This window comes from Anopheles darlingi, chromosome 2 (assembly GCF_943734745.1).
Source record: "Anopheles darlingi chromosome 2, idAnoDarlMG_H_01, whole genome shotgun sequence".
Taxonomy (NCBI): domain Eukaryota; kingdom Metazoa; phylum Arthropoda; class Insecta; order Diptera; family Culicidae; genus Anopheles; species Anopheles darlingi.
The window spans coordinates 43,596,414-43,619,402 of NC_064874.1; the positions used below are offsets into that span (position 1 = coordinate 43,596,414).

At 46.0% G+C, this 22,989-nt stretch overlaps 1 protein-coding gene across 8 annotated transcripts in view; it reads right to left on the reverse strand.

Annotated features, from left to right (window-relative positions):
• LOC125949227 (afadin) overlaps positions 1-22,989 on the reverse strand; it is a 130,492-nt gene that overhangs the window by 56,002 nt on the left and 51,501 nt on the right. For 3 of the 8 annotated variants that reach the window (XM_049676038.1, XM_049676037.1, XM_049676039.1), the window contains exon 16: positions 22,013-22,989. This exon is cut by the window's right edge and continues 1,397 nt beyond it. The exons of 1 other annotated variant lie outside the window; for it this stretch is intronic. The gene's annotated coding sequence lies outside the window, so the exon portion shown is untranslated. Of the gene's footprint in view, positions 1-22,011 lie in introns of those variants that run through there. 4 more of the 8 variants (XM_049676042.1, XM_049676043.1, XM_049676040.1 and 1 more) reach the window with 3 other exon arrangements.

The window sequence follows — 22,989 nt, forward strand, 5'->3', positions numbered from 1 at the left end:
TATTACAATACGCTACAGGCCAAGGAGCACTTGCCAGGAGTGAAATATGACAGTTTCCTGATTCGATGTTGATGGAAAAGCTCAAACATCTGAATGTGAATTAATAGTTGTGGTCTCGGATCTTAATTCGTCATTACTGGCAGCTTTGGCAGATATCCAGAAAGTGGAGCGAAAAAACCACTACACCGAAAGAAATAGTTTGAGAATTATTAAGCTTAATTCTTAAATCATATTAAAATATTATTCGCCGAAAACTTTTAGCTTCAGCTAATTTAAATTAAGAAACCATTGAAAATTTTACAGCGTTTTCAAAAGTGGCATTTTTGATGTCTAGCTCTTATTAAAAAAAACGACATACGCAAGATGAGCTTAGTTCAATTTGACAATACGCTGTTTTGCACCTGAATGGCCTCAGAAAAATTGAATAGATATTATTCTAAAACGGTAAAGTTTGTACAGCGGCTGCGGTAAAATGTCTGAACAAATATCTTGTTTTTATTCAACCAAAGTTTCAATCATACGACATTGAGAAAGACGAGTCGTTAATGTTTGTATTGTCTCGATTAAATTGTTTTTTAATCGACATTGCAGGAAAAATTGAATTGTTTACTAAAGGTTTCTTGGGTAAATAAACAATTTTTCGATCATATTTATGAGGATTGTGAAACACATTACAGCATGGCATGCATATTGTCTATTAGAAATCTATTTGGTTTCATTCTGAAACGATGATTGATGCAAACAAATTCAAATCTCTAACTAATTTTTCTTTTTGATGTACAATAATATATCTCGTATATTCGAATCATAGCAGCGAAATAATTGTTTCGAAAGCTAATCTTTTAGATCACATCGAGCCAAAGTTGAAATACTCAAAGAGATAACAAACTACATAAGAGGAAGTCGTTGCCAGCGACTTCATAAACAAAAATTGGTCACATTGAACTTACTCAACTATTTATAAGCATTTCATAATGTAATCGAACACAAAATCCTCTCACTTTGTATCTATTATACATCGCATTGAAAGCAAAAGTAAGGGTTTGTTGCAGCAAGACAAACAGCTGTTAAAAGAAGGCCATCACAGCACAGAACAGCGACACAGCAGCTCATTTGTCCATATCGCTCCGTCTGCTGTTAACTGTTTCCTTCATCAGTCGCACACAATGGAGCACCGAGCAACCTAATCCATCCTACCACCCTAGGATATGTTACCTTATGTTCGCTTTTTTTTTGGGTAAATGCTTTCTAATGCCGGTAATGGTTGAGCTGCGGATACGCTAATCCGGTACCGAGTGCGAGGGCGCAAACGAGTAAACGAACAAATCCTCAATGCTCAATGAGATGCTGACGATTGTTAATGAGTTTGGAATAAGTTTTCGAAATTCCCCGCGGGACGACTGCCAGACTGTCTCTAGCAATGGAGGGTGGAAATGGCCGCGGATCAACCAAGAAGAAAATGAAGCGTAAGAAGGGATTGTTGAGGGAAGATATCCTGTGTGGTTCTGCTGCTCGATACGATACGATTCGCCTTGCCAGATCAGCTGTCGGTGATGGCCGGGCACGTGATTACAAAATCGCTGCCAGCCGCTCACCGCTCACCTCGTGCTTGCACCGAACGAATCCAATCCCGGTTTCCGGCCGCACTCCGGAAACGCACTTTACGGTCTTCGAAACAAACCGATAAATTTATGCACCCACCCAACAACCCTCTAGTTGCCGGGTGTAGGTGAAAAGAGGGGGAGACGAGACGACATTCGACATAATGATGACGCGGGCCCGATGATGCGGTGGCATTTAAATTGTTTTAATGTATGCACCCTTCCCGGAATGCCGTCGTCGTCGTCAGCGTCGTCACCGTCGTCGTTGGTACGTGCTTCCGTGTGGCCACCCCTCCGGACCGTCGATGATTATAGATTCAAAATGCTCGCTCAAAACGTTCCTGGGGGATTCACGGATGGGGTTTTCCGAGTAAAACGCGGTCGGATAAGGGTGTGGACAGCGAATCAATTATGGGCGTGTGGAGTTTGATTTTCCCATTTCTCACGCGTAATTAATAATGGCAGCGTAACCGGGCTGTGGCGGGGAGCGTGGCGAGGTCCGGTTCTTTTCGTTTTGCACCAGAAGCACGGCTCGGCGAATTGGATGTCAGTACTTTTGACAGGAGACAGTTGAGTAGTGGAAGAAACGGAAGGAGATCGATCGGTGGACTGTCGTCGTGACTAATCGAATTGTCCGGTTAGCATTCGTGACCGCCAATTCCAATGAAGCATAAATCATTTAGATAGGAAAGGCGCTTTAAAATGGCGAATGCGCCTTTTCTACATGTCGAGTATAGAAACTTTTGGATAGAGCTTATGTACTTTTAATCCGAACAACTTAGTTCAGTTTGTTTCCATGTGTATTATTAATGCAGAAGGGAAATTTAAAAATAATGGTGCAAACTCACATCAACGTCTCCACAGAGGCCAAATGTTGGATTATCTAAAAAGTAATTTGTGTAAGAGATTAGAGAGTACAAGGATATGAGACTTCATCATTATATGTGGGTAGAGGTTATGCGGAATATCAAGGCTGATCCCTAGATGCACTTGATTGAGAATTGAATGCTTATTTACTTTGCGATAGGGCAAATTCGTCTTATGGAAGATTGGGAGTCTTCAGGAAGTAAGGACAACCCTGATCTGTACATGAAAGTTGAAGATACACTTGCATGCTGACAAAGTGATGAAGTGCTTAAGCATCTCTTTTTCTGTAAAACATACAGTATTAATTATAAAATGTGTTACAGTTGCCAAAGCATATAGTATTAATTTTAAAGGTAAAAAATCCTTTGTTTCGTATTCTGTGTAGCCTAATTTTCAAAGTAGATAAAAAACCTAAGCTCAAAATTCCAGCAAACAACACTTAACCTTAGTGCCATGTTATACTATTTGCAAAAAGAGCTGATAAGTCAGAAGATAACACACAATACAAAAATATCAAATGAATTTACTTTTTTTACACTTAAGTCATCAATATGAAGAATTCAATTAAATATTGGTTAGATTAGACGTGAAGTTATCTTTAGAAGTGAAAAAAAACTGGAGTAAAGTTTATCGCAAAAGTGCATCAAATAGAGAAATGTTTGGCAATCATGAAGTGAAAATGAAAGTGGTGTAGTCAAAAGTGGCATCAAAGCATATCTACACCGGTTGACGAGAGGTTGTAATGAGAAAGTGCCAGAATTTCTTAGCAATGTATGCAGGTAAAACATTTTTTTGAAAAGTTATTCATAAACTATAATGTTGCCTATCTAAGGTTTCCCTATTCGATCTGAGCATTATTTACACTAGGAAAAGGCGTGCCAGAACAAAGATTGCGAGGTCCATTTGCTTCATCCACTATGACAAAAGCAGCTCATCAGTGAAATCTCTGGCTCCTTCTTATCAGCAAACAGCAAACAGCAACGGTTTGTGAACGATCAAACATAAAGAATGGGTTTACGCTCGGTTAAACCGATAAATTCGCTTCTCGGAACCGAGCCAACGCGAATCGAACGCCGGACGGTTCGTTGGCGTTCAATGGCCAGATACGGCATCGCTTTCTAGAGGCGATTGAGATAATTATGTTTCCCCGTGCGCCAATCCAAGGATCGCTCTTCGTTCCCCGCTGTCGGTTGAAGCTGTGCCAGAAGCGAAACGCAACGCGACCCCGGGGGGAGAGTGGGATTACAACGATCCGTTCCCCTAATCTCTTGCCATCCAAACACACATCATTCTACTAGCCACACCAACGGCACCGGGGCACATGGCATGTGCACACCGGACAGACCTTTTTCGGGACCACGGAACAGTTGTGCACGATCGGTGCATATTAAAACATAATCTGTGCCGCTGTGTCACTTCCACGGCCACCACCCATTATGTATGGCTTCCTGTGGCCTGAGCGGTACATCCGTATATCCTCCGGGCTGGGCCAGTTAGCCCTCCGAGAAGGTGGTGCATCGAGGGACGCAGAAGTAGCACCAGCACCCGTGGTAGCTGATTAGACACGATTGAGTTCGTTGGTGCGGTCCATCGTATCAGCGTTTACGAAGGCACACACCGTACCCTCGAGGACACGTTGACCTATATCGTCGGTTACACCAGCGGATCCGTGACCTCACGCGCGTGCACACTTGGTTGCTTCATTAGCTCCCTCTCCGGGTTAGGTCACTGCCGGTCAGCCCAACATAGTAAGACCGAACGGACCAAAGGGAGTGCATCTCTCGCGCGCGTTCGTTCTTCGTTTTTTATTATTTTCATTTGCTCTTCTTCATCGGCGGATTTCCGGTTAGCTGGCATGGTCCGGGTCCCATGAAATGGAAGGCAAACACGCGCGTTGGTCACCCCTGACCGCGGATGAACAGCGTGGTGTAAAGCGTAACGATCGTCGTTACTGGTGGCAGTGACGTGCAGTAATTTAAAACCATCGACATCGGCTTCGACTTCGACTGTGGCCACTGCACTGCCCGGCACTGCGCTGCGGTCACGGATGGATGGTTCTAAATGATGCGACGAGCGTGCGACGACGACGACGACGACGATGTGCTCCAGTTACATGCTCAGAAGAGGGCCAGAAGTCTCCTCGTATCGGGATTCTAGTGTCCCCATGTCCCATGGTCGACACTACGTGTGGTCGACTGCCGGGGAAATATGAACCATTTAGCCTCCCCTCTTCACACGATGATCGTTTCACGGACACGAACATGAAACGAAAAATGAAACGCAAACGCCCCGAGAACCACAGCATACAACTCTTTAATTGACGAAAGCCATTCCGCGAAGATCCACCGTTCCGCGACATTACACTCACATCAAATGGACAACCCTGGGACACTTGGACAGTGAGATTTACATCGTCCCCAAATGGGACACCCCTGACGATGTAAGTTTGAATTTGATTCCCTTAGAACGAATACGCGGACGGATTTCGACGTCCGGAATCCGGGAGTTCTCGGAATATAATTGTAACAAATGTTGGATTCGTCCATGACTCGTTGAACTGAAGAAAGTAGTTCGTGCTCCGGACTCTGGTCTCTGGTTTGTTTCTGCAAATCGATTCCAAGGACAGTCACGGTACCGAACGGCCAAACTCTGCTTCTCATAAGTTGGTGTGGACCGTGGTTCGAGAAGTCATAATTTTAAGGATCGCTAGTCGCGTTGTCGTATAACTGGCTTCTTGGAGGGGGGGAAGAAGCAGTAGAGGAAGAAGGGCATTCATTGTTGGCGCAGAGCTCTGCCAACCCGAGCCGAGGTTCGCATCGCGGTGGTCCATAAATCAATTTACGGCAGGCCTAGATGACTAGACACCATCCCGAAGAAACCTATATAATGCTTGGTCTGGCCCGGTCTGGTCTGGTCTGGTCTGGCACCCTGCCTTGGCATACCCACCGGCCAAGTTTCACTCTCTTTCGTATGATCTCCACCACATCTCTCCCACCCCTCCGGGGGTTCGTTTGTTTCTTCTCCTCGTTCGGATAGGACTTGAACTCGTTCTGGTTGCTGTTGTTGTTGTTGTTGCTGTTTCTTTTATGCTTCCGAGATGGCAGCATTCACGGTGGATTCACCTTCTATTGTAGCGGCACAAAGCGGCATCTCGCGTTGTGTTCTGCGCTCGCGATAGACGAAGAGACACACCAAGACCGCCATGTGCTCCCCACATCTTTCTTGTGAGTTGTTCATTCTCTAGTTTCCTGCCTGCAACCCATCAACCGGGTAGGTAGGTCTTGGCCTACTGGGAGTAAATTCAAGAAGAGCGAAAAGAAAAAACGCGCAACGAAAACGGAACGAAATCACGGAGCACGGAACCCCTTTACCATAGCAACCCCTCCTCCTAGAGAGCCGAATGCGTTTTTCGCGGTGTCACGTTGAGAACTAATGGCCACAATATAATGGGCCGTTCGTACACCGGAGGCCTGGCGCGCGCGCGCTCATTTGCGCCCATCTAGGAAACCGCGGCAATCGCTGCCAGCGATGGGCAGAGGTATGCGGCATTGTGGGTAGGGCAACACTTCGATCCATCGTTGGGCACGCAGACTGTATGGGCGCCTTGAAAGGATTGCTATATGCGCCAGACAAACAATCGGGAAGCAGCAACAACAGCAGAAGATGAAGAAATAGCGAGAAGCATAAGCACCACACGGCCATTGTCATGAGGAGCCATTGTTCTGGGCGTCTCCGGCGGTTTGGTTAGAGCAACCGCGGTTCACGAAGTGTCTGGCCGATGATGCGAGCTGATCTCCCGGGTTTGCCTTAAAACTCCTGCACCTAGTAGAACCCCAGAAGCCTCGACAATTACTTGGCCTGTGCTGTGCTGTGCGCGTTCCCGTCATCATCATCATCATCATCATTGCTTTGGGGCATGACCATTGCGATTCGATGTCGTTCGATTCGTTCAAATCAAGTTGTGACAGTGAAGCCCCGTGACAGCTGCAATGGAACAGACCTACTCTGATGGTGGTGCGCACATCGCAACGTACAAGGTGGCCGACACGAGGTGTCGACGAGCTTGGCGTTCGTTTCACAAACAACAAGCTGAGCACTTTGTTAGGAGAATATTGCAATTCATTTCGGGGGTTTGGCCACCCCATTCCACCCACACAGTTAAATTCGATATCTGCCTCGCGCAATCTCTCTCTGCTTCTCTCTTTCTCTCTCTCGTTCCCGCTTTGTCGGTCAAATTTCCGTTCTGATTGTCTGAAATTAGAAAAGTCATGGTAACGAGAGGGAAAAACGGTTTGGAACAAAAAAAACCCAAACCCATACAATGTAGCCCTTCGCTTCCCCACAAAACCCGGGGACGATCAACGTCAGAGGGTGGCTTAAACGGCAGCAGCAGCCACAACACCAAACACAATGCCCACGAACGATGGACTTTTTCGCAATTCCGCCAGATTGTGGAAGCTAATCTGCCAGACACATCCAGCGCCGGGCTCCGGGTGGGCGTCAAAAGGCTGCGTCGAAATGGGAAACCAAATGGCCAAACGGCGCATCATAACTGCGTGCACACAACACCAGCACCAGCAGCACCAGCCCTTGAGGCGAACATCAAAGTGTGCCGTGGCAGTGGCACTCCCTGTAGTGGGCGTTGGGCTCGATCGATCCGGAAATTGGTCCGGAACGGAATGGATAGAGACAGCAGTTTTGCTCACCACACACACACAACGTGATGCTGTTGTTCTCTTTTTTCCGATGGACAGAAACAGTGGCAGAGGGAGCGAAAATGGGCGGTTGGTAAATTAGTTCGGTAAAGTTACTTCGGAATTGCTGACCGCGAGCGTGATGAGTGTTGAGAGAGATCGTTGTTTCCACCAAATGCGCCGGGCCTCTTCACGAAACTTGCGGCGAACTGAACTGAAGTGAATGCCAAGGCCGGGGCCGGGCTGGATGATGAAATTGGGAGCGAAACACGAGGCAGCTGATCGTAAAACGGAAGAAGGAATTTTCCTTACGTTTCCGTTTTTGTTTTCGCCGTGACTGTGGCACGTGAAAGAATCTTTCTGTTTACCGTTTCGAAGCGCAAAACAAAGTGTGGCCAACTGGCAAACAGACAAGGGCTTATTGGTCCTTGTCACTCGGTGGATTAAGTCTCCTCGTTGCACGGTAAGATTATCCATCATACCAGGAGTTCTTCATACCTTTCGCACGAAGGCAATTTGTACCTTATTTTGTTGTTTTATCTATTAACAATGATTACTTTTTCTATGAAGCGAACAGCGAATAATGTTGTTCGTACAATTCACTTTGCCTTAGCCACAAAGTCTTTTATTTAAAACGAATGTTACAGTTATACATCCGTCGCGACCGCTAAAAATCATACCAGGACCGAGAATTTCGTGGATAAAGCAATTGACGTGGAGATTGTTACACAAAATGCACAATCGGATTTTTACGTGTACGGGAAGCTTTAAACGGTAATGAGGTATTCGTGCTCGTGAGTTCGGTTATATTGAACAAGGATACGATCCTACCAGTAATGATCAGATATGTTTACCAATCAGTGGTTTTGGATCTACAATACTACCTTGGTTGGCGTAATGACATCAAATGGCCCTGAAGATATCCAATTCGTGAAGTAATCACGCCCCAGATAGACAGGAAATAGTCTATCGTCGATATTTTTCCATCCTTATTCGTTATAGTATAACTGCAACAAAATCATCCTCCATCCCGCGTATCATAATGCAATTTCTTCGTCGTGAAATGGATGTCTTGCGTAATCCCCAAGACACTTCACCAACCAACTCTGCTGGCACACAAGCTCTCAGCTTTTTACTTGTAACGGCATCAGGATTGCCAACGCAGCGGCATGTCTTTTTTTATTTCTCATCTCATCTCAACCCTTCCTCGAGTGCATCGAAAGGGCTTGTCGCAGCGCGCGCGGGTCATAAGTGGCGGGCCAAGAACAGCAAGTAACAGGAAAACGGATCAAATAACGCTGATCCTTAAGTACCAGCAGCACTACGCTTTGCTTTGCTCGAGTACCGCTACTCTGCCTCATTCCATAGCATAGCATCCGGCGTGATCGCAGGATTCGCTACTGGCTCCATGTTTTGGCTTCGCATTCACTTCCCTACACCTTGCACCGGTGGCTGCACCAATGGCAGCTGGTGGATTTTCAGCATTTTCCCACGCATTGGTGGGCGCCCTGTCTTCGCGTCAGATGCCACCCGGCTGCCGGTCGGTCACCTGCATCACGGTGCAAGCGTACCGAGCGAAAAAGGAAAGAAAAACTCAAAACCTCTGGCCAGACACTGCGACGAACGCTTCTACAGCATCAATAGAGACAATAATCGACGGCAACGGGCGTGGACCGGCTGTTTGGACAAAATCAAAAGCCAGCACAGCATAGGATCCGTGCCGAAAACACCGTTTACCGGCCAGTCGGTCCTCGTTCGAAGCGAAATTTGAGATTCATTCTCGCACCGAAAGACGACCTGCCACAAGGAACGCACGGGCCGCCCGAGGACATGCCCTTTTTTTTGTTGTTGTTGGACATCTAGGCACGAGGACCTTGGCCAATCGGTACGGGACAGCCGGTTGAATAGCCGACGCGGCAGCTGGACACGAGCGAACGGACCCGGATCGAATCCTTGGGATGCTTGTTGGGTTTGCAGCACAACGGTCCGTCCGTTGCCGCCCCCCGAGGGGGAAGGTGGTACACATAAATCACGGCGGCTAATCGGTTGAATCGGATCGGTTGTCGGTTGCTCCGGATTGCTGTTTTTCATGTTCAGTGATGGCCGCTGGCAAGGCAGGCAGAACCGAGAAGGTCTATCGGTAAGGTCGTCCCTAAGAAGACATGTCGCGCTGGATGATAAAGAAAATTAATGAAATATGAGCTACAACACTCGGCCCCACTCGGCTGACGCTCGACGAAACGAGACATGTCCGGGAACGTTGCCGGTAAGAACTTTGGCAAACAGGCATTCGCAATTCGGTCTACGCCAGGATGCCAGGAGGGCCGTTGCTAGGAGACTGAATGATAAATGAATGCCCCGTGATGGAACGTGAGATTTTGAGAGAAGTAAAATTTGAAAGGAAACCATGAACATGAAACTGGAGCGAACTGCCCGAGCTGCCGACGGGATATGTGACTAAATACGAAAGCTTTCGAGTGTGTTTGTGTGCAGGATGTAAGGCACTTCTTGTAGCTGTCAGCTGGAATGTAGCTTCCCGGCACACACACATATCCTGGCATGGTGGCATCCTGGCGTAAAGGAAGCCAACGCCAGCGAGGCCACACAAATGATCCCAAGTCAATCATGGTCTTCCGGGAGCACAAGACAGTGTATCGTCCTGAGCAAGTGAGTGGCGGCATGGTATTTACCAAAGGGCTTTAACCGAGAACCGAGACACGTACTTCACAATCCAATCCCGGGGCACCATTTGGAGGGGGGGCCGTTCCGGCACAACATTACCATCGAATGAAATGAACGTTCAATTCGGAACGGCCGCTCGTTACCTCGGCTCGTGGTGTTAATAGGAGGAGGACCATCCCATCTGGCACTCGTAACGTAACGTGCATAACAGTAACGGAAGGCCAAATTACTGGCCAGAGCCGAACCGAGAGGTTTGTTTCGTGTTTCGTGGTACTCTCCAAGTACCCGCAAACCGTTCTGACCGACCGACTGGTCGCTTTTGTTTATTTTAACATCACCTCCCGCCGGGAAAGCAAGTACGATGACCCGACAGATACCTTCATGCTCATTTAGGTATGCGCAACGGTGACCATGTGGCATGGCAAAGAGAAGAAGGTGGAGGGAACAGAACCCAAAAAGGGGAAATAAAAAAAACAGAACATAAAAAAAAGGACAAAGACCCTGACTTGACGTTGGGGTTTGACTTCTTCCGGAAGGAAGCTTAGGAGCACGATCGATCGGACAGACATTGCTGCAACGCACATTGACAAGCAGCAGCATAGAAAACCGAACACCGCGACGCAGCTCGCAGCGCGAACGTATAAATGACTTGACAATTGATGTCGCTGAAAGATCATCAGACACCATCCCAGGCTCAGGAAGAGGGACTGGTGGTGGTGGCGGTGGTGAATTGAATGGAAATAATGCTGCCAAAGCCGAATGCTGGTGCTGGGAATCAACGGAAAGAATGAAGAAAGAAAAGGAAAAGAGACGTAGTCGGCGTCGTCCAGCAACGCGAACAGAGCAGAGAACCCCCCATTTTGGCTTGCATGAAATTGAAGCAAATCGTAATTACCGCCACCATTATATAATTTATTCAATGTGCAATGACACGCTGAAAATCGGCTGCCATTCAGCTTGGGCCAACGTGCAACGTGCTTGCTCCTGCTGGCCACAATCGCAATCGCAGAGAATGTGTTCACATCATCACCTCCGAGCGAGTCACCATCCGGCGACATTAAGAACGGAGGCGCATAAGCGTACCGAAAACGAGGTCCAAACGACCAGAGCGACCGCGGTCGTTGTGAATTGTCGGAGTAGGCCATTATATCACGCGGCAACGGTTCGTGCAGAGGAACGGCATTCTCTCTCTCTCTCTCTCTCTCCCTGGACTCTGGGATTCTGGGATTCTATGGTGCTGTCCTTGGGTCGGCCTACAATCGATTAGATTCGCGTTCGCGCTGTAATCGACGCGACACGGAAACTGATTGACATGGCGATTGACAAAGGTGCCCTTGGAAGAACCTGCGGAGGGGCTGCTGCTGCTGCTGCCTCTTTGCTGTTAAGGGATGTTCGATGAAATAAATGGTTAAACGGTCTAAAGGATGTGTGATGGTTCTCGTTTTGGTTTCAATTCCGGTAACATAACTTCATCTCGTAACTGTTTCAGGCAGAAATGTAATTTGGTTGCTATTTTGTTAGCTACAAATTGATCTGATAGATGGAATTCCGAGGAAGAAACTTTACACGATAATCGGAGAGGCATAAAATTCTGCACAAATCAATTATCTGTCAGATGGTCCTGACCTGTAGCTCATTGTAGCAGCGTCATCGGAATGTATTGGAAATAGTGATTTCCGAATAAGTAACCCATTTTTCATGCTCAACCGTAAACGGTGTTGGTAAAAAATACGTGTCCGATGATGATGTTGCTAGTAACACCTGCTACCACTAAGAAGCAATTAAAGCAGCACTGGTCTAACATATTTTCTCAACAAATGAATCTTTGGTTTTGCTGAAAACTAGCCAATAAATCTTGAGTTTTGGTATTTTTGCACAAACCATGCATTTTAGGCGGCGATAGAGCTACATAAACCTCGAAACCTCATATCAAAATCTAACAAAATACATGTAAATTATAACGATATTACTAAGTTCTAGCATTGATGTTGTGTCTGCCAACTATTGTACTGTAATGTTCGCAGTATTGAATCTGAGATTTTTATTTTGTACTTTACGGGCGGGACCGTATTTAGTTTGAACCTGAGATGATTTAATGAAAAGAAATCATATTCAAATTAATATGCATTTGATGAGGAATTGCTTTGCTATTGCCAAAGCCTTTCAAAAGAGATTAGTTTCTTCAGATTGAACGAAATCATGTTGAGGTTAGTCTTCCTCTTTAATGAATGTTAGACACTTTAATGGTACATTCTAATATAACTGAAAAAGGGCAGTTTTATTTACTTGTAAAATAAGCTTACAGTTTTAACAGAGTTGTTTTGTTATATGGCCTAGTTTGATTACAATAAATTGTGATAAATTTAAAATTCGAAAAAGTGTAATAAACGCTATTGAATACTTTTTCAGAAATCCGGCCAATACAATTAGACCATCAGAAATATCTTTTCATTGGCTCAGGCGAGTGCTATGCTGGAGATTTTGAAGATAATGCTCCCCTATAAATCCTGACTAACTTGGAAACTGCAGTAAACGAATTCAAATTGAAACAGCAGCCGCTTCTCTTCATTACGCGCAAGTCAATCATGCGAAGCTCGCAAACTAATTGCAAGGATATTTGAAATGGTTTCAATTGTGTTTCCACTGAATTCACTTCCACTACTGGGACTCATAAGGCGAGTGGTTGAATGGCAACACAATTAGTGCCACACTGCACTTAAACGAGCTACACACGTACACACACACATATATACACTCGCAAACTGAATCAAACCATTATTTCATTCTAGCCTTCGAACGTTTCGCAAACAACGGTACTTAGTATGCTGGAAGGCGCGCGAAGATAATAAATTAAACTTAAGAAGCCGAGCCTTCGGATGGAACTAGACAGCTCCATCACCTCCCGCATCGCCGCATTCCGCCGTAACGGAACCGACCGACCGACCGACCGAGAGACCGAAGTTTGCATGCGTTAATTATGCAAATGCCACTTCAATAGCATTATCTTTTCTCTAGCCCCCGCCGCCCTGCGCTGCATCCCCCCCGGGGGGTGAGCATTCCATTTTATCAGCTCATTTTCAGATAACGTTGACACAGCCGCTGTACGTCGTTGCCGCCTTTCAAGGTAGCTCCGGCAGAAGAAAGCAGCTACCGGAGTTCTCCATCCTCGCCCTGGAGCCGGCTTTATTATATGGGCGTGGACAATGGTGTCTGGAAAATCGAAGAAAATCGAAGGAATCTCTCACAACTGAAACCCTCATCCGGTGTTCTGCACGACGTCTCTCTGCCTGGACCGATTATCTTCCAAGGAAAAACAATAACCTCGAGGGCATCAACGGGATCGGGGTTCGGCGATCGATTCCTTAAGACTGGGTCGCTCTCGGCACAAGGGAGGAGCAGGACAGGGTTGTGCAAGAGAGAGAGAGAGATTCTCTTCGTCCTTGGACAAAGGACACAAACACAGTGCGCTCCAGGAAACTTTCCAACAACTACGCTTGAGATAGAGAGCATCTCCGGTGAAAACACTTTCCGTGCCGGCCAGACTCAAGGCAAGGTGGCCGTATCTCCCGTGGTCCTCTGCAGGTCCTGCAGGTCTTTGTCATCGCATTGTTCGGTGGTATTCACACACTCCTACACTCTGGTCTCTCTGCGCCAAGCATTCTTCATCTTCAATATTCCTCTGGCGACCAGCATGGAACTTATGGAAAAACAAAAAGACAAAAACTAAAGAAACTTCGTCCTCGTGACGTTCGTTGGTACTGTGTCCTTCTTCCCCTCCGCTTCCCAGTATTCCCACTCCTTAAAAACGATCGAGCATCGGATTCCCGGTGAAGAGTGTTGTAGAATTGCCAGCAGCCAGGCCAGGCTAGCGGGGTAACAATGGAATGGCAATCGAGAAATCATCTAACTTGATCTGCCATAGAATACCGGGGGTCCCTTTTTGGGCTCAAGCAGCTCTACCCTCAACCCACTTGAGACTGCACTTGGCCAACGACGACGACGACGAGGATGAGGCACGATGTACGGGCTTAATCGATACCAAAGTCCCTAATGAGGCGGGTATGCTGATTTCAACCGAAGCACCACCAGAACCAGACAATTCCGAGAAGCCGATGGTCGTCGTCATCGTCGTCGTCATGCCCTACTTAACGACGGTTGCCATATGTTTTTGAAGTTCGCCAGGATGATGATGAGGATGATGAGGATGGCTGATGGTGGCTCTCTCTCTCTCTCTCTCTCTCTCACTCTATGGTTGCTGCGTTTTTGGGGAATATTGTTGCTCCGCTTATCTTCGTTCGTTCGCCCGCTCGAGACTTAGTGCTCATAGTATGTTCCATTTCAAGCGGTACCAAAAACAAAACCCGCCCGTTCCTATCTCGATCTCGATTCGTGTGGCCATTGTGCGCACCGATTCCATTCTACCGGCTGTTGGTGATTCTCGTCTCCTGTCTTTCTGTTGATTTTGTTGGATGGTTTTGTTAACATCGTTTTTTTTTGTATATTCCAGTTCAAATCGATAATGATGATAATGATGACGCATGGAAAATGCGTCTCCGGAAAGCTGGCGCATAATCTAATCACCGCTCGCAGCTCGATCAATGGCCGGCCTCAGGGCGGTGTAAATGCTGCTGCCAAAAATGGTAAATTCGGGATGATTATGCATATTGATGGGCGTCAGCTGTTGTTGCGCAGAAAAAAAGAAAACCCCGAAGGGGGATTGAAGAAGAATAATGAATCGCAATCGGGGTGATCGTGGTGGTGGTCATGGATGTGTGCCATCCGTTCCGATCCGTCGTAACTCATAAATTAATCCCTCAACCTTTTTTCCCTCCCCGGAGGTGCAACAACACAGTGCCCGTTCCGTCCGTGTTTGCGTCCGAAAACAAATCCGCCGCTTTTCTTTCCACATCCACGTACGGAGACCATACCACCATTTGGAAGCGCATCTTCTTCAGCTGCTCCTTCCGCAGCACAACTTACGGTTGCTGCTGCATATTGCTGCGCGAGATGATAAATCGAGCAAAACCTGAACGCAATGTTGTGTGGGGTAAGCAATGTAGCCGTAGGTCGTCGGTTTCACGTTACGTTCCGTGTGGTGGTTTCATGCGGAATTATCATCATCAGCATCATCGCCGTGGAATGCCTGGCAGTGATGAGCGGGGCAACAGCAAACCGGCCGTAACTGAGCCCCGCGTGACGATATGCAAATGTGGAGTGGAGTGGAAGGAAGGTAAAAGCGGGATTTGAGAAAAGCGAAAACGGATCGGTCTCCGATTAAGATCGTATTTCTTGTATCGTCAAACACAATGATGCGACGCTTCATCCATGATTGCTGAGATGAGACCGAAATGCCCACAAAAAGTCCACCGATTCTCGTTCGTTAAAAGACGGATGAAGCGACCCGACAGCAGAGTCCTATCGCGTCTCGTCTCGTCGCTGTTAAAGACAGCGGCCACTCCGAAGCAGGGAAAAGGGGATTCAATGAAAGGTTCACATATTAATGGATGTTTGCTCAGGACACCGGCGACGACGACGACGACGACGGTGACGACGACGCCGTTGACGCATCCTTCAAAAGCGATTCCAACCATCAAAATCAATTAGCTTTCCTTCCCTTCAACCACTCCTCACGAAACCGGCCAATCCCCTCTGCGGTGAATGGTGCCGTGCATAAATTTGTGTCCCTCCGGTTGCCGGTCATGGATTATCTGTCGCCCGGGCGAAACCGGAAGCCGCAGGCACAGACACAAACAGCCGCCATCAAAACCGACCGCGAAGGGTGGTTCGCATCAGAGCCCAGAGCAAAAACATGTAAACTCACCCCCAACTCCGGTCCGGCCGCGTGCTGTTGGTGGTGTAAGTGCTTCGTTTGCTGCTGCTGCTGTTTGGTGTAAATAAATAAAACGTTAAATCGAACCTTTAAGCGGATGCTGGTGGTGGAGAGTTGAATGAATTTGAACCCAGCCCCGCCCGCGGGGAGAGTGGTGCATGTGAAGCGTAGAAAATAATGAATTTCCCTCGTAAGGAAACGGGTACCACTATAGTGCCATGGTGTGACATGATGAGAAATGATATTCCTTTTGCTTTGCTACCACATTGTGCGTGTGTTTTCGCCTTCGGGGATGAGCATAGCATAGCAGAGCATCAGCACGGTACTGCTACTGCGACTGGGAATTTTTGCGCTTCGAGAATGTTAATTTTGTCTCGTAACAAATGGCACGTTACAGACCACTTTTGGGCACACCGAGGCACACGGTTGTTATCTTGAGCAGCAACAGCAGCACGGTGGGTTCACTTAAAAGTTGCAACGGAGAAACTTAATCACACTTAATAGCGGTGTGCAGAGCTAGCCGCCGTTTGTTGGGTAGCTGTTTACTGTTGCGAACTCCCCGCTCCTCTTCCGAGCAAAGGCAAAGTTTGCCTTCACAGCCCAAAGTTGCCAGCTAATGGCTGAATTCGTTTGAAAAAAAACAAGTGGAAGAAATCTTCTTTCCCCGGTACAATACTTATTCTTCGTTGAAGCCAGTAACTTAGTAAAGCGTGGCAAGAGGTGGTGATGATGGAAAATGTGTCAGTAACATTGCTGCGCACTTTTCGCACTGCGGAAAAGCTTCCCAGAATGATCATGTTTCTGGCCTGAGTGTCTCGCTAATAGAAGGAAGGTTGTGATTCACTGGCGAACATCAATTCGTTGTTTGTGGGAACTGGGAACTAGCGAAAAGGCACTAGCAGGGAGACGTTTGCAGCATTCTCAAAAACCCATTTGGCGAAACAGCGACGCATAGTGAAAGCCGCAATAATCCAACCCGTTGTCATGTTAAAGTCGTTGAAATCGTTGGTTCGGAAGACTCGGAGGAATCTAATCGCACATTCGGTGGGGCACAAAAAATATTGTGAACGAAGGATAACGCATTCAAAAGTATCAAATAAAATGAAAATGGATGAACGTTCTTTTAGTGCCGTCCCGGGCATTGCTCTCATCGCTTAAAATGCAAATTGAAATCGAAGATTATGAATCTCGGCGTTCTGCGTGCGCCCGGACGGACGGTCGGTCTGGCGCGCTGGCGGGAACATGGCCACGTAATTAAATTGCTTTGACGGCAGGATCTTGATACCAAGGAATCAAGCTAATTTACATGCAAACAAGTGGCGAACGGCAACTGTTTCCCTTTTCGTTTCATCTCCCCTTTTTTTTACCATTCCCGGTCGGAGGAGAGACAGCAAGAACTCATAATTATGGTCGCATTTCGCGGAGGGTTCATAAAGCGAAAGATTTATTCAGAAACAAGTCAGCACCGAAGGCAAGGCAGTCCAGAATTTGGGGTTCCGTTGTACGATGTGCCCCGTGATTGTCACATTGGCCGTTGGACCCACGAAAAGAAAAAAAAACAAAAAAGGGTGCTTCTGGAATGCTAGCCAAAAGCCGGTCGTTGTGGCTCCCCGGGTGCAGTTTGCAGGACGACAAACCGGGTGCATAATTTATCGTCCTCGTGCCATTTGCAGCAATCATCCGGGTGAGCATCTGAGGAGGCGATGCAGATACGGCGACAGCGGCCGAAGGACAGTCATTCCAACGAACAGCTGTAATGCAAATCCAGCCATCTTCGATGCAATGCGAATGTGAATGGTTGGTGACTGGTTGGTGTGGTTCCCCGGGAAAGGTTCCAAAGTAACTTATAATAATGATGCAGACATTTTGCGATTCTCCGTACCGTGCGGTGCTGCTGCTGCTGCTGGGGACAATGGGATAAGCGAGCGAGCGAGCACGAAGAAAACCCGGCAGACAAAAAGGTTCTCAATTTATCTTTTACAACAAAAAGAAGATTCCTTTTCTTTCAATGCATGGCCTGCTGGATGGATCGTTTCGCACTTAAATACGAGTGTGTCAACTTTGAAGGGCAGCAGCGGTTCCGGAACCTCAGGGAACCGATCGGAATAGTTCAAACGATCGACCAGCGCCCTGACGACCCATTCCAAGTGAAACTAAAACAGTTCCTTTTTGGCAAGACTGCACTGCAAGTGAGTGAGCAGATATTCCACCAGACCGCCTTTTTCCTCTTCGAAGACGAGAAAGAGCGCGTTAGATTTTGGCCCGGGAAAAGGGGTGGATTTTTATGGCTCAATAAATTCACGGCATACCCGGCACAGGACCGTGGAAGGAAGGGCGGCCCGAGAAACTCGTATTTTATTCCGCCATTATTTTGAAACATTTTTGTGGAATAATTCAGCAATGCCCCGTGCCCCGTGCTCCGTGTGCCCGCGGGTTCACCAACCATCCGGAGCGGGAACCAGAGAAAAAGGGCTTGTGAGAGGTATGGCAGGTAGGTAAGGGAAGTAGAGGAAACCCTAACCCATCGCCATTCGATCGTGACCCCCGGCGGTCCGGGGGATTGATGGTTTTTAATACGAAACGAATTGGAGAGTATAAGCCGGCCGACCGGTCGACTGGCAGGCCAGAGCATAGAAGGGGAGGTATGAGAGAGAGAGTACATTGTGTGTATTTGTGTCCGGTGTTGTTGTTGATTTTTGAATTATGATTATGAAATCCGGCCGGAAGCGATATGATGAGAGTGAGGCGCACTGAGCGGAAGGTTCAACATTGTACGCTCTGATTGGATTATTAACGGGTAAAGGCATTGGCCTCGTTTGTTGAGCCACCTGGAGAATGTTCGTCGATCGTGATCCATAAATCCATAACCTTCAGAGGACAAAGCACAGCCTTTCTCGTATCGAACGTCCTCTTGAAGGACAGCAAATAGTGAAATTATTCTCAACATTCCTGTCCCAGAATCTGTCAGCATCGTTAGCGCACTGTGACCATGACCGGAGCATAACTGGCGGCCTAAATACATATGGCATATGTTCGGTATTGCTGTTAATATATTCTACGCTCGCTATTGCCTACCCTTGTCGGTCCAGAGGTCGCGGAGCTCGGCCACATTCCATCGAAGATGAGGTGAGGTAGTTTCGTCCCAATGGCCGCCACGACGCTCTTCTTCACCCGCCCATACTCTGTCTTTCCTGACTCATAGGAAGCATAAAAGAGGGTACAATCTAAATTACAATGACTTTTCCATTTTATTATCCCATAAAAGAGCATAAACAGACAGACAGACAGACAGACAGAGCGGCACAATCACGGCAGAAGGTTGAAGCAACGAACTGTCCAACCGACCGATCAACCGACCGACCGAAAACCTCATATGCCGTAAAATGATGACAATATTACCGCCGCAAGTAAATCGGGAACGGGAAAAGTGCCACCCTCGTGAACCCCATGTGAGCCGGGGATGCGATTGTCGTTGCCGCCACGTTCTGGTTCCATCATCAGCGAACAAACAACAACGCAACTGGCAGAGCATTCATTCCACACTCATGTTTTATGCTCATTTATGGTAATTTTTATGCTTTCCGTGACAAGTTGTGTCGATTTTTGGGTGATGTGGCCTCTCTCTGCTCCAAGCGGTGAAGCACCGCTCATTGACCTCGTGGTTCGTTTTAAACTAAATTTCATTTTTGTTTCCCTTGTTTTTTATTTTATTATGTTAAACCATTTCCTGCCCATCCTTTGAGAAGGAGTATTTGCATCCCGCGGGTTGGTCGTGGTGCGCACCAAACGCACGCACGGAAATGAAAAAATTACAAATTTCGAAAACCGATTGCAAACCCGACACCATCATTCATTCATTCATTTCCATCTAATAAATAATGAAATACAGACTGTTGGCCATCCGGTTGGCTATCGGTGGGGGAAATACCATTCCGTGGGTTTCGGTTCGGTTGACGATGGCGGTGCAAGGGTTGGAATCCCATTGGGTATGTGTGTGTGCTACGTGCCTACCAAGCGTTGGCCGCCAGTGATAGTGAACAATGAACCAGTCAGTGATTTTAGTTTTAAATTAAATCAATGATAGCAATTCATCTGTTAAATAAAACCTGATGTTCCCCACCTTGGCGCTATAGAATATCGAACAATGCACGCGGCATCGCTACTCATCCATAGCAAAAGTTCTGCACAAATAGTCCACTCCGAGAGAGCCAACAAGAGCTACAGTGTAACTTTTCGATTTTATCTTTTTCATACATATTCTAGTGTCGAATACTGTACCTTTTAGATCCACTACAAGGTACAAAATAATTAAATAAAGAACACATTTGAATTTTATCTTATTACCCAACTCACATCCACAGTGAAAACCAACATTATAAAAACAGAATTGGTGTCTGCAATTGGCTATTTACCATCTAACAGATACTTCCGAAACTAATCAGTAGGCAATTCTAATCGGAATTTCAAGAATTTTTCATTACATAAACCATAGGTCATTGCTATTTGGAATTCACATTCAAATGTGCACCAAAAAAAGGAATAATATTAATTTGAATGAAATACATTCTGTTCCGCGACGAGGGTAAAGCCACAGCAATGTAGAGCTACACAGCATCAAAAAGTCTAGCGAAACCATTGAACGGTATTTGAATAGCACGTGCCAGAGTATGTGGTCCGTTTGATTGTCAAATGAATGGAATCGTCAATTGCGTGTGGTCGTGACTGCTGCATGAATTAACGAGCTGCATGCAGTAAAAAGATAGGGTCGTTTGTTCGTTTGTTTTAAATACTTTACTCGACCGTTTATAAAGTACCATAGCATAGCAACACTCGTGCTTTTGCAAGTCTATCTCCTTTGAAATGCCATTAATTTCTCAACTCAATATAAAACATTTACATACTTTCGCGAGAGAAGCTCATCTACATTTAAAGGTGTATGTAATTTGTTGAATCGAGTCAGGTAGAGAGGTCACACTGCTCATGAAACATTCTATTTGAGTAGAAATTTAAAGTCAAGTAGGAAAACGTTCGCATAATTGAAATGAAATCTGCAAAGTGTTCGGGAAATTTGCGGTAATGATTCGCAAGAAGCATGCTAACAGGCAAGGTAATGTCTTATCAGAATCGCAATTATCGTCAAAATGTTGCTACAGTTCACGCACATAAACTGTGTTAAAAAAAAAAGCTGGAGGAAATTAACTGTAAATTTCCTTAGCGCGGAGCAGCTCTAATTCTACTGTTGTATTTAGGAGCGTGAAAAATGTTTAACAACATCAACGCCCCGTTAGTACTGGATACATACGTTTTCTACTATCGTCTACGACGACATCGTTGGAAGCATCGAAATACTTGGTAGAGAGTATCGACGTATAGTAAAATGTTGTATCGGTATTTACATTATCCCTCCTAAAACATCGTTCTAGGCAAGGTACTTTAAAAAGACAGGTAGCTTCTTAACCGCTTTGACAGGTCACCATTTTGAATTTGTTTGACATTCATAGCAGGGCGCTTTTATCAACAAAACCACGTGAGTTTCAAGAAGAAGAAGAAGAAGATATGGGCAAGTTTGGTGGTTTTATCAAGGAAAGTACCTGATTTCACTCTTTTTCGAATGTTTAAATGATTCATCTCTCTATTTAAGATCAATCGAGCAACCGAGTTATGTTTTACAGCGAGTGAGCACGGTCCAGGAACGCTAGCTAGCTCTTGTTCTAGGCCGGGTGGCAAGACCTACAGACCGATACCATATTGAAACACTAGGAAGTATTTTGAGAATATTTGCATAAACTTCAACTTTCGTGCCACTTTTCGTGAATTTGAACTGTCGTAATACCACAGAAAAGCGAAAACACCTCCGAAAAGAGCGTTCCCGAAGTAAACATCCCACCATCCCATGAATGTCAAACTCTGAAGTTTTTTCTAAAATACGATCGAGGATTTGTTCTGGATAAAGCTACCTGTCTTTTTAAAGTACCTTGGTTCTAGGACATTCTCCTATTGAACGGAATTCGTCATATTGGGACAGGTTTTAAATCTCATAGGTGTCTGTGAGTATTTGTATGATAAGGATCCAGCTTTGTCCTTTTTCGGTTGTTTTTTAACTGATTTATTTCCCCAAGGTAGAGTGTGATTTTTTAACTACGAATTTCTTGTGCCATATCAGTGCCGGTGTTAACTCTCGACCATAAGCAGGTAAGGTTATCGAAGAGATCAGGCTTATCCCGCAAGCGTCACCTTTCGAGCCGCTGATGGTGCCACAGTGAATACTCTTTGTCTCGTTGACCTATTCCTCGACGAATTTAACGAACAGATGATCCAACATTCTTTTAATCCATGCATACATTTTGCAAAAGTTCGGCAAATCAATTAAATAAAGTTAAATAAAAATCCAAACAACGGTGTTTTTTTGTTTTACCTCAATTGTTACTAACATTTACATAGCTGTTATGTTCAGTTACATTTTCTTAAGATGTTGAAAATAGCGGTTTTAAGTAAACTATGAAATTTTCATGCTCCTACCACTTTTTCGTTCGAGTTTGCGATTTGCAATCGTTTGCACCAAACCGTGCAAGACCCACCCACTCCTCACCCCTTCCTTCGACCCGTTTCTACCCCCTTCTTCTGTTGCCTTATTCCTATACATATTCATTCCACTACCTGGCGCTCCTTGTTCCTCGTTTAAAACCGGCTCTAGTAATACTAATTTAACCTTACTCTAGAGTCTAGAAATATTTCTATACAGATCTCTGTGGTACCCTGGAATCCAAAGGTCATTGCTCGAAAGAATGGTGTGGTTTTAGGGGTATCGCACTTTCTAACGAATCCTCACACTATCGAATCACTTGCACCAGGCGACGACAAATGCGCCTTTTAGTTGGGCATCGTGCTAGGAGAATTTGGCCCGTGCTGTTATACCCATCGGGGGGATGGTATACCTTGGACGTGGGGTTGAAAACAATCAAATAACGGGTACAGTACAAAAAGTAAACGTTCTACCACTTTGGACGCCTTTCGTAGACGGACAGCTACCTTCTATAATCTGGGCTTACAATATGTGCTAGAAATCGGTCAATCCGTTGTTGGTGTAGAGGTAAATGTATCTTAAATACGTCGAAAAGTGCTGGAAATTTTGCAATAGTCTCTCGTTTACGATATAAAAATACTTGCTTTTGCTGTAACAAATAAAATCACTTTCTGTCTGTTCGTTCAGGTGATTTTGTCTATACGTGTACTATATCCTAGTATGTATCATATCTTTGCTATCTTCTTTTCTCCTCGATCCCCATCGATTCTTGGCTGCCGTGAGCTGCCCTGA